Source organism: Pieris napi, chromosome 8 (genome assembly GCF_905475465.1).
Source record: "Pieris napi chromosome 8, ilPieNapi1.2, whole genome shotgun sequence".
In the NCBI taxonomy this organism is placed as follows: Eukaryota; Metazoa; Arthropoda; class Insecta; order Lepidoptera; family Pieridae; genus Pieris; species Pieris napi.
The window spans coordinates 11,652,180-11,665,311 of NC_062241.1; positions in this window are offsets into that span (position 1 = coordinate 11,652,180).

Consider the following 13,132-nt stretch of genomic DNA (forward strand, 5'->3'; position numbering starts at 1 on the left):
TTTCATCTTACTTAATTGTAGGCTACATTATTGATCCCGTAAACAAAAGATCTCACTTCTTGTCATACCATAGTCCCTTGCGCAGAGGCGGTTTCAATGCAGCGAAATCAGTCACTCACGTAGTACTATAATTCGTAGCTGTGGCTTCCCAACAGAAATCCTCGGAGCAGTGGGGTAGCCTGCGAAGGAAACTTCTGAGCTTCTGGAAAGATCTAGACTGTTTAGTAAGCCAGGACTTTACGCACATTTGACCAAACACACACCATATTATGTTGTCAATTAAGGAGTCAAATTTCTGCGTCGATTAATCTACAATTATTGCATAGCATAAATTGGGATGGGATGTATGCCAAATGCTTTATTTTTGTGTCGGGTAAATGTTTATAAATTAAAGAAAAGTTTTAGTTATATATACATATTAGTATATTTAACGACAAAGCTATATATTATGCACTTACACTACATAATAACTTAGGCTCAAGCTATGTTAAGACAATTTTATTTGCATTAAAAATTTATTGCATTTAACATATCATCAAGATCAATTTTATTTACATTTATAAAATGCAAATGCTTATGCAATGGTCGTCTCATGTAATAAAGATTCGAGTAATATTCGTTGCCCGTTTGGGCTTAAGCGGATTGCTTTCCCGCCAAATACGGCCGTCATGACAGTCCATTGAAATATGTGATTAAATGACATGACGGATGAGAAGTGACAGAATGATTTTTTAATTTTTGGTCGTGGACAGTTATTCAGCCGTTTGTAAATAGTGTACTGATTACACTGTTACCACAGCGGGTATGTGCCTTACATGGATGCTTTAGACAACTTTGCAGTGCCTTATTGATAGGTTTGCGAAATCGCAATTTTTCTCCTTCAAAGTATTTGAATGTGTACATTTAGATTTATTTTAAGTTAGAGTTGTATAGGTATTACGTGAGCGTTTAATTTCTTTTGTCAATAATTCGTTATTTACTTATGAATCTTTACAGGACAGACATATAGTAAATTGTCAATTTTTCTTGCATTACTTTAACATCGCCTTAAAATACTTAATAAATGGGCAATGAAGGTATTGGATTTTTGCTTAACATGTAAGTGTCTATAGAAACGAGCTAAATAAAATCATTGAAAGGGCAATAACCGCTTAACATCATGAAGCTCCACTTAAAAACGTATTTTAATCAGAAACAATATTAACTGTGCAATATTCTTGCAATTCGCGTGGGCAAACCGCCCGGGCAAGAAAAATATTTCAACCGAATCTGCGCCTACAACTTCGGCGTTCTTCGGCGTTCGTAACTTCATCAAAAGTAAATGCAAATCGGTATATTGAGTATATTTTAGTCATTACGTATTTGAAATTTTGTGCACTAATTATTCTTAATTAACAATTTCATCTTGCTTAAAAAAACGATATGTGTCAAGCACAGATTCATAAAAATTTGCCTTTAAAAACAAAAAATCCATGAAACGTCAGATTTCAGCATGAGCGCATAGCGGACTTTGTTACTTTAATTATTTTATAATCGTATAATAAAATAAGATTATATATATGATAATTAAGACATTATTAAACCCCAGGTTATGGAACAAAGATAATTCTATCCATCAACAACTATTTCACATGTTACTTTCACCATTATTTGTTCATACGAGATCATTATTATTCAAACCTTTTGCATTTATTTATTGGTCAAAAATATTAAAGGAGTATGTAATCAACAGTAGCGGTTAATAAATAAAAATGACTAATTTATTACGCAGATAACGAATTTAATGAAATTATATCAATTACAGTATATGTAATTTACGACGAAAATGTAAATTGAAAGTTGTTTGATACAGTCACTTAATATGTTTATATTTTTATCAAATCAGATTACACAACGACATTTTCTTTATTTTTATTCGATGAATGTTAATCGCTAAATTCACATAAAATCAAAACCAAAAACAATAGATTTAACAAATAGAAAACAGATAAAAATAATATTACAAGAATTCTTTTTTCAAATAACCATATCATCTACGTAACAAACTCCACTTTGATAAAACTAGTGACAACACAAGCGATTTCGCGTGCACGTTTTGTTTTAGCATGAAACTACTTATGTTAATAAAATGAGTACAACATTTACGATCGCTATAAAACGATAATTTTGGAATTGTATGTTAAAATTCTTAAGTAGCTAGGTAATTTACAAAAATATTTTTAAATATTAACCCTTTTACGAACAAGTCTTAAATAATTTTACGTCCTTACCACTTAGCCTTGCACAAATAAACAATTTACGATTCACATTTTATTCAAAGACAATTTACAATTAGACAAAGACAATTTCTGCATCTCCATTTCTGTTCAGAAGCAGACACACGCACACGTGAGACGCCTATTAACATACTTTATCTTAATTTATTTAATGTTATATTTCTGCTGTTTTGTGTTATTGTGATGAAAATAAAGTGTATTATTTAGTCTTAAGTGCCAAGTAGCGGTAAGTGAAAACATAGTACACAAGAACGGAGTGTTTTCTCCTTAAACTATAAGTAGTGTTATTGAACACTTTTTTATGTTCAAAATCCTTTTTAAGTAAATTAGGTTAGTCCTCAATAACATATTAGTGTTAAGTCATGCTAGATCGAAATGTTAAATTTTGCAGGGATAATTTATAAAAAGTTCTATGTACTGTATGCACTATATTATATTGTCAAATTACTTTAGAGTTCTTCTGAATTGTAATCTATATATTTTTAATCAGACATTCACGTTTCAAAAATATAGAGAATTATGTATCTATGTCTGACGGTAGATAATAAATGGATCCGTTCCATTGAAGTAAACTCGATGGACCAATTGATGAAATGAAACAATTGAAACGCTAGAAACGTTTGACGAACTCGTGCTTTATATCACTCACTCCAGGCTGTGTTGGAACCTGTGGAAACTGTGATGAACCTTATAACTGGCAAGATGCTCTCAACCCTTTTAGCTATAATTCTATTTATTTATTTCGTAATCCATACGCTAACATAAATTATATATAATAACAAACAGTTACAATATAGAGATGGAATACATAATATATTTAACTACAAAAAGGTTCAAACATTTACATAAGGAAAAAATCAATAAAAAATATTCAATACATTAACTGAGTGGTACCTAATTTGGTTGTGTTGTGTGATGGTGTAAAAGTGAGGGTAAGTATGTGAAGGTGTCACTATAGTGTCTATATATAATTACTAGCCGTTTCCCGTCCGCTTTGCTGGACGAATTAAAATAAATTTTATGTTTTTTAATTTTTTTTTTCATATTTTCATTATTCTTCTTTTTAACTTCCCGCTAAGAAAATTTAAATATTTCTAAAATCGAGTTATTAACAGATGTTGACGTTTTGAGGTCCTAGAAAGCCTCCCCGAATGTTTCCGTGGTGAAGTCCGTATGTCTAAATTTTCCTAAAAGTAAAACAGCAATAAAAAAATGAAGGAACGTTGGAATTTAAAAATAAATAGCCATAAACCATCTAGGAAAAATTTCGCATCGAATGGTGGTAGTTTCATGTCGATACGATCAGTGGTTTAGGCGTGATTGAGCCTCAAACGAAGACCATTTTCATTATATATATATAGATGGATAAGAAGACATTCATTGACATTGACATTCGAAATAAAATCATTAACTTTTCGATTCAATTATTTTTTACCTAAAGATATAATACATCAATTCCAATCTCTGCCACGCTAAAAGTGTTTTGGTTAAAACAAGAAACTTCCAGCGCTCCCTTCCCCCACGAATAGCTTACTTTCAGTTTCGGTTGGTCCTCCTCTCTTTCGAAACAGCGACCTTAGACCGACCGTTCTCCGACGCTCCAGAGCTGCCCTGCGATTCTGTAACTCACTTCACGAACTCACACAGCGGTTTTCGCATCGGCGGTCTGTGTGAGTTCGTGAAGTGAGTTACAGAATCGCAGGGCTGACCTGTGCTTTATATATTTTTGAGTTTTCTTCTAAACAATATTAAGGCCAAAGTCAAATTGTTTAGTTCATCCCATACATGATCTTTTATGAACGTCACTTGAAAAGTCTTTATCTACTTAAATAAAGATATAACCTTAAATATAATGAATCGTATTAAAATCCGATGAAGATAAAAACCATTGAAATATTATCGCTTAAAGCCTTACGCCCACAGACTTCCGAACTTAACGCAACCTTTCAACAAAGAAAGTGCACACCCACGGTATAAAAACTGGCTATGTAGGCACGATATTGCAAATGCATAACATGATTTATTAGTTTTTTGCTCTTCATTTCCGTTTCATTCTTGCTAACATAAATTGGGAATAGTATATACATCGTAATAAAAAACCATTTAGCCGTTCATTAGATGGACTAACAAAGTCAAGGTAAAACATCCAGAATTTTTAAAAATCCTTCACTAGAAAGATAAGACGAAGTAACAATTTTTTAATGTGCTTGGTCCCTTGGCGTTGCGCCGAGATGTGTGGCTCACTGCTTCTTCTACCGCATTTACCATGGAACGTGTTTAGAGGAGTTGTTCGTACTGATACCTACCTGCAACTGAGTTGCATCATCAGGCAGAATACAAAATACCGTATCACCTCGACGTCCGTCGTTCCACTGAGCGTTTCTTAAGGCAGTTTTTGCAGACTGACTGAAGTATTTCCGAATCAATTCGACTTAGGGTCATTCAAGAAAAGATTGTACCAATTCTTAAAAGACCGGCAACGCACTTGCGAGCCTTCTCCAATGTGGGTATCCATGGGCCGCGGTATCACTTAACATCAGATTTGCATCATGCCCGTTTGTCTACTGTTACATAAAAAAAACTTGCACACGTTCAGAATTGAATATATAATGTTATTTATAAGGAATTGTTTCTTCAATACCAACATTCTACAATATTACACCAATTGTGTACAGTACAGTAAAAAATATACTATTTACAGATTTAGCACATACAATTAATGTGATTATTACGAATTCTATATAAACCTGATATGTGATAACTGAAATTAACTGTTAACTTTTCAAGTACATTAAGAAATTAGTCCACAACTATAAAATCCAGTGAAAACACCTCTTATAATTAATTATTAATTACCCAGTCTTGCCTTCTTTGGAGATCCTTGGAACATAACACTGGACTAGAAACGTGCTCATAAAAGTGATAATTCTACAAATAGTATGATTGATAAGGCAAGTTAAATGATGGACAATTTAGACTCGATTTTTCTGTGGCTTCGTTCGTTATCTACCTTTAAATTACATATTTTTACTAAAAGTAATATGTAACGATTGCTGCTCCGAAACATTAATCTAAATTTTGTCGCCACGAACTGTATTTTGTGATTTTCATACAAATTTAGTTTTTGACTTTCTACATACACTAATACTGTTAATGCATCTTGACTAAGGTCCCAGGGCAACGACTGTCGGGTCCGCTAGTGATTGTATTCTATACATATTATAAAGTAGTTATAACAAGGAAATAGCAATATATACCTATCTGCAATAATAGTTTAAAAATAAGAATCATCCATGTCTAAACACCAAACTTGATACTTTTTATAAAATATTTTCACAATTTAAAGGGAATTATCTATATTTTTTTTAATGTCTGCAACGCATCAACTATCAATCGTTTTCAGAAATTCACACAGTTATTGTGTTTTTTGTATGTTGTGTGTTCTCTGTAAGACGTGTCTGTATGTGTTAGTGTGCGTTTTTATAATAAAAAATAAATCATCTGAAATGTTTTTAAAATCTTGTCAGTAGTATTGTGGTAAAATTTACTTTTAATATAAAGTGTTTGTTTTAAGCGGTATGTAGATGAGCCCTTAATATAAGGTAACGCGTAATTCAAAGATGTAATATGATACAGTTAGACCTTAAAGGCGAAATATTCATAAACCTATTTACCATAAAAGAGAGGTTGAGTTTTTGTCTAATGGAATCTTGTGCGATCAATTATCTAGTTCGGGAGTGTAGTGTAGACTTGTTTGTTTTGATTTTATATAAAACGGTGAGCATAATGTCAGCAAAAGTCTACTTATAATTATTTATTTATTAACACTTTGTTGCGTTTAGAAGGCAACGGGCGGTCATACCGCTAACAATCGATCTCTGCTAGGCAACCCTAATCAAGAAAAGATGAGATTAAGGATAAAGTGCATAACAAAATTAATAAAAATAAAATACAAGCCCAGACTTATACAATTACAAATATAACACATACAATTTTTTTTAAACGTGTGTTCTAATGTACGCGTTAGAAGTTATACTTCTGTGGCGTAACAAGATAAAAATCTTTTCAAAAATTGTATTCTACGTTTGTAGAAAAAACTAAAATGTTGACTATAGCTAACTTCAGGGTGTCGATTTTTGTGACGGTGTGCAACGCGCCAAAAGAATATAACGTATAACTTTTAAAAAAAGGCTAAAAAAATAGTTTTGTGGAAACCATCAAAGCTTCGATCGAATATTAAGTCAATTATTATAAAATTGCAAAATGTAAATAAATATCACGTACGCCAAACTAACAGTTATAGATTACAAATTATGTGTAATAGATTATAGAAGATCGAACAATCAAAGGCCTACTTTTTGTGTTCCAATGTTCAATATTTTTGTTATGACACATTGTGGGTCGCAAAACCAGCAGAGTGAAACTTTCAGCAACATAGGAACTTCAGCAACAAGTCCATTGTGCACGTAGTTTTATCCCAGCGTGTCGCTGGCGCCTTGCGGAGCTGAATCTAGATTGTACTAAGTGTGAGAAAAATATCGTAACCCTCACCTAGTTTGTGACGCGGTCAGCCCTTATGTAGCTGACATGTCAAACGTCAAGTGTTGAGGAAAAATTTAAACGCAATTAGCTGGGGACTTAGTCAAGATTCCTTAATAGTAGTGTATGTAGAAAGTTGAAAACTTAATTTGTATGAATGATGAAATGTATGAAAAAATTTTCGAACAAATTTTGTTTAGGACTTTCTACATACAGCTCTGTTAAGGCATCTTCACTAAGCCAGTCTTCTTTTGTTAAGCTTGACTTTAGACAACTAAGAAAAATAAATCAATCTGTGGTATCTAAAATGGCCAATCATATTTAGTTAATCAAATCTCGGGATTAAGATAAAATACCCAAAATACGGCGAAGACAGCGGTTGATGAATGATTGGAGCCGGTGCGAGATGTCGTCAGTGACCTTTACGTTTCACACACAATTACACAGCTATTTGTGCCTCCCAGGATCTCGGACTAGGACACTAACGAAGCCAAGGGAGGCGGATAAGCCGGATAATATTTAATATAAAAAATTTAATTATTTTATTTTTATCTCACACACTGTTTTATTTGTTTTTTTTATTTTTATTACTCTTTAATGTATAATATTCTACGGTTTCGAAATTTGTAAACATGTGAGGAACATATACACTAACTTTTTTTAGTATAGTATTATTATAGGAGTACATTGTCTTCTCATATAATTATTTAACTAATGTACATACAAAATATTGTAAACCTATTTTAAAAGAGTAAGTGTGCAGATTCTTGCCCATTCTTCTCCACACGAAACCTTTTGAAAGGGTCAAATTAGTTTGAAATAAATGATTTGACTTGACTTAAGAAATGTAGTTTGTAACACATTGCAAACGGCTTTATTGTTTTTCGTTCAATATAAAATGTTATTACTCAATAAGGGCTATAATTCAATATTATTTAAATACCTACTTAATAAAGATTATAACAGACACGTTCCACTAACTTTATTGTAGATATATATTTTTATGAATTCTCGTTAATTACAAACAAGTAACGAAACGTTGAGTTGCTAAATTCAAGGTGATAGAGCATAAAATTGCATGTGTCTAACTCGTTATTTATAAGATCTTGCTTAGGGCCACTCTACAGGGCAATTTTTACTTTCATTTAAAAACCCCAGAGGTTTTTACCTGAAAAACGATAGACAAAACGATCCGGGGTTGCATTTAATTCTTTTTTTTTCATTTCGAGATTCTAGTCCAACCACAGACTCGCGACACGTTCTATTTGACAAATGACAATCGAAAGCAACGCCATTTTTTTGTCTTTTGTTTTACTTGGCGATTAATTAAATCTAAAAGTATAATAAATTAGTGAAAAGTTTCCAAGTTCATTTCGTAGTTCTATTGACTTTAAATTGATATATCTGTTCAATAATACTTTTTATAAATAAATCTTTAGGACTACTTTTAAAATGGTCATAAAACGTGTTGGAACTATAAATTATATATGGTTACGTAAACAACTTTATCTGTACAATATATTTTTTAATATTACTTTGTCCTAATTCAGTTAAATGTTTGCACAATGTGACCACAGCCCAATAAACAAGATTAATTCGAAACATGTCACGACTATGTTTGTCCACCTGACATCGTCTTATAAGGAACAGTGAACGTGTGATTGGGGTAGCCTAGACCCGCTCATGACGTATTGTGCTAATATTCGATAGGTATAAGGTGCCCAGGTCGTGACTCAGAGCTTTATTTTTTACTTCTATGAATATAACTAAATTATTATTTGGTAACACAATATGGCAGAATGATTTATTGAAATGAATTGATGTTATTAAATCACCGTTCAATAATTTTTAGCAAAACTAAAAATTTAATCCGAAATTCTTCTTAGATTAGCGTTTTTTAACTTGCCTTTAAACCTCAATTTGAGGACAATAATAGGTTTTAAAATAGATAACTTTTATGACTTTTCTTACCGCTGACTTCATTATATATATTGACAAATTATGTAATGGATACCTTCTCTTAGGAGAACCAAAGACAATACAAATAAAATTCTTAAGTGTACATAACTGTTACTTTCAGAATTCTTTCTTAATAATAAGAATACTTACCGTTTTTCCGATTCGAGAAAAAAGAAACGTCACATTATATACAATTACAAAAATTGTTCGTGGCATTATTGTCGATCATTGACTTGTGTTTACATAGCCGAATGTAACATAGCAGAATCCCTTTAGTATTTCGAAAGCCAAAAATCTCTCTATAAAAGGCATCGACCAGTCATCAACCGCCCAAAAAGGAAGAACACGAAAATTAAAGGCGTAAATTCACTCGTGTCGTTGAAACGTAATTAATTTCATATCGGTAGAAATTTTTGCATAAAACCTCCTTCATTACTTCGACCATAGATTAAAACTTTTTTAATTAACATGACAGCTCGTGACAGGCACAAAATCATTACCATAATCTTTGACCTCCTTAAAAACTGCGGCTTAAATATCGTACCTTTATTGATTTGATTGATATTTTTGATTATATTAGAAATTAAAAAAACAATAATGTTTAAACTAACCAGTTTAGGTATTTATTTTCGTATTGAAAGCGATAGTAACTTTTACACATCCATATCACATTGAGGTATAATATGAAGTTTCTAAAATTCTATTTTTTTTTCTAAAAATAGGATTAGTCTTTCCTACCTGGATAGGAGCAATTTACTAGATTTAAATCTAGATGTAAATCTGTTTAGGGTAACAACACAACGTACCTAATAAGTGTCTCGCAACGCATTTTTGGAACTCCATCTTGAACTAAATTCAAAATCGAAATAATACGCACTTTTTTATTAAAGTTGCGCGACGATAAACCATTAAAATATATACTTTACACACATTTAATAAGTACAATTAAACGAATTTATGAATTTGGTCAAAAGTTTTATTATTAAACACATAAATAAGAACAATTAAAATTTTAAGTGAGCAAGAACAACTTTGATATAGATCAAACCGAGCCATAATAGGCACAAAAGGTTTAAAATTGTCGTATTTGGATAAACAAAAATTAATGTCGCGTATTTAAGGTGAAAATCAAGTTAAAAGTGCATCCAAATATGGTAGTCACGTATTGTTGCCTCCAAAATCCCGGTGCAGATGAAATCTCTTTGGAGTAACTGTCTGGCGCCGGAGTGCTTAATCACAGAGTGTTAAGACTTTGCGAATTATAAAAAAAATATTGGTTGTTTGTAAAGTAGGTTTACGATCGAGATGTTTACGTGATAACGTCTTATTGGTGATATAAGTTTTTGGGAAGTAAGGAATTAATGAAGATAACAATTTTTTCAAATTTTAAATTACATCTATCGTTTTATTCACACTTTTGATGATAAATTTCGGGTGTAAAATGACAAGTTTACTTATTCGACTATGATATACATTTTTCTTCATACATTCACGGAATGACTGGCAGCGCTCGAGATGAGACGGGAGATCGGTCCGTCTCTCTCGTTATACCTGCGATCGCGCTCGTGAGGTTTTAGTGTGACACAAGTTTCGGACAAAGATTTAGTCTAGCTATTCAAAGTGGGAACGCTGCCAGTATATTCGGAATCTTGCCTAAAGGGACTCCTTTAATACGGTATTATCTAACTTCTAATGAGCATGCGAATTATAATGTAATTCTTATAAGCGTTACAATAATAAAATTATAATAGTTACAAATGCCGTTTTATTCAAAAAAATATAACCTTAGACGTGTGTTGTACATAAACGTATTTATGTACAACATAAGGCCATGTCCATGAAACAGCCACACTTCAGTTTTTAGTTCTGTTGGTAGTCAGATCACCTGCAACTCCCACAAAATGTTTTTGCTTTTAACGATTTTCTTAGTTGTATACTAATATTACCTATGTTCAATAAATTTCTTTTATTTACATGTAATTGAGCCACTGTATTAACTTAATATTTTTATTTGAACTTATAACTATAGGCTGAACTTTTGCATTAATAAGCTACGTAAGTTATATTTAATTTTCTCATGTAAATATTATGTTGTTAAATTAGATTATCTAAATGTAAATTAATGGGATTCACAATTTACTAGCCAAATTTCGGAGTGCGTTGTCAATATTTCGTCCTAAGTTCGCATTAAAGTGGTCGCAAGATTCAGCATTATCGGGTCGTATGATTCACGCTGGGGTCAGGATATCCAGTTTGTGGCAAATGACTTGTTCGTATTTCAACAGATTACGCGTTAAATATGACCTTTCGGTATCAATTTTTACCCAGTGTAATGAGCGTGCCATTATGTTTTGTCATTTACAAGAGCGGACAAGGTATTTTGATAAAAAATAAGAATAGTTATATCTTGCAAACCGTACCACAGCTAACAATTTTATTGAATAAAACCCAAAGCCTAGCTGGCAGAATGGATCTCGACTACATATTTTTACAGTACAAAAAAACCATTCGTTAATACACACATACTTTATTATAAACAATTAAGAAATAAGCGTTCGTTAAGTGTTAGTAAACAAATTAATAAAAAAAAAACAGTGGCCCTACTACGTGTTGCCTTATATTTCTGAATCTGTTTCGTGATTATTTGTTCTTACTAAAAGGCAAGAATGAAATCCTTCTGTGACACTTGGATTTGGATGACATGCATCAAATTCTTCACGAAATTTCCCTTCACCGTACGAGCGACTGTTATATGCAAGTCCATTGGTGCAAAGTTTTGACATTCTTACCGCAATTTTTTTATATGAGAGATAAAAAATTGCACAGAACAGCCACAAATAGCAGCTGCCACAGAGCATGGACTCCCATGTTAGTAGGCAGGTTTGCGGCCTTTAAAAGACTAGTATGCTCTTTTCTTCGGAAGTCGACTCCAGAGCTCGCAAAGGAAAATGCCTAGAGAAGCAGCTATGTCTCTATACTGAGTATTTCCCTTTAAGCCATCAAGCATATTTTGTCGTAAACTTCGTTTTTTTACTGACATGGCCACAAAGAAGACATCATCTTTTTTTAAGGCTAACCTGCAGTAGACTGATTTCCTTATAAAAATTCCCAATAAATCTACCCTATAACCTATTGGGAGGTTTACGAGACGACTTTTTCGTTCACCTCTGGGCCAATTTAAAATATACTACACAGAGCAGTGTTGGCCTAGTGGCTTCAGCGTGCGACTTTCATCCCTGAGGTCGTAGGTTCGATCCCCGGCTGTGCACCAATGGACTTTATTTCTGTGCGCATTAAACATCGTGTAGAAACCGGCTTGCCTTAGACCCAAAAAGTCAACGGCGTGCGTCAGGCACAGAAGGCTGATCACCTACTTGCCTATTAGATTACCACATGATCATGAATCTGAGGCCCAGACCTAAAAAAGGTTGTAGCGCCATTGATTATTATTAAAAAGTACACAAACTCCAACAAGAATTTGTTAATTAAGATATTCTGTCTCGCACAAAATTAAAACTATAACCATGAAAAGGTCTTTTACCTTTAATAGAAAAAAAACTATAATGCACGTATACCTATAAACAATTACTGTGATTTCCGAAGCGTAACAGACGTATATTTTATGGCTCTAATCATTATAATTAATACCGAAAAATATAATGTAGACAACTAGACTTTATATCTAAAATATTTTTAATGAAATTAAAATATTTTTTTATCAAGCGCAATATTAACATTTGGGATTTGTCTATAGAGAATAGAAATATCGTAACCATGGTAACCGAGTGTATACAGTTAACTTAAGGTCACGGTACATATACATATTTTAGTACATGTTTTTTAATTGTGTTAATAATAAATAAACTTTTTTTTAGCTATAGCTTAACTTAGAGAATGTTGTAGCTGTGTAGCTGAGCGATGTTATAAGCGTGCGTGCGCTGTATCAGAGTTAATTTTATTTTTAAATTAAACTTTAAATTTCTTTGCTTTTAAAGCTATCAATCAACCTGCGGCAAATTAACATGTAATTAACATTTAGCAGGGCAAATCTAGTAAAAAATAAGATTTTAAGCGTCATTGGTGTAATTTTATACTAGAAACAGTGTTAGCTTCCATTTCATTTTGAATGTACAAAATCTTATAAATATAAAGATAATTTACTTCCCTCAAATTTTAGCCATCTTACTGTCGGGGTATTCTCAACCCTTATAAGACAAAAGACGAAACTAGGCGCGTTTTGTAGATTGAGAAGTAAATAATAAACACAGATGAGTCTGTGATTAAATTAGAAGACGTGCTTATTTGAGAAGTCAAAAGAAATGCCATCGTTTCGTCTTCACTTTTCAAAGGCCGGGAAC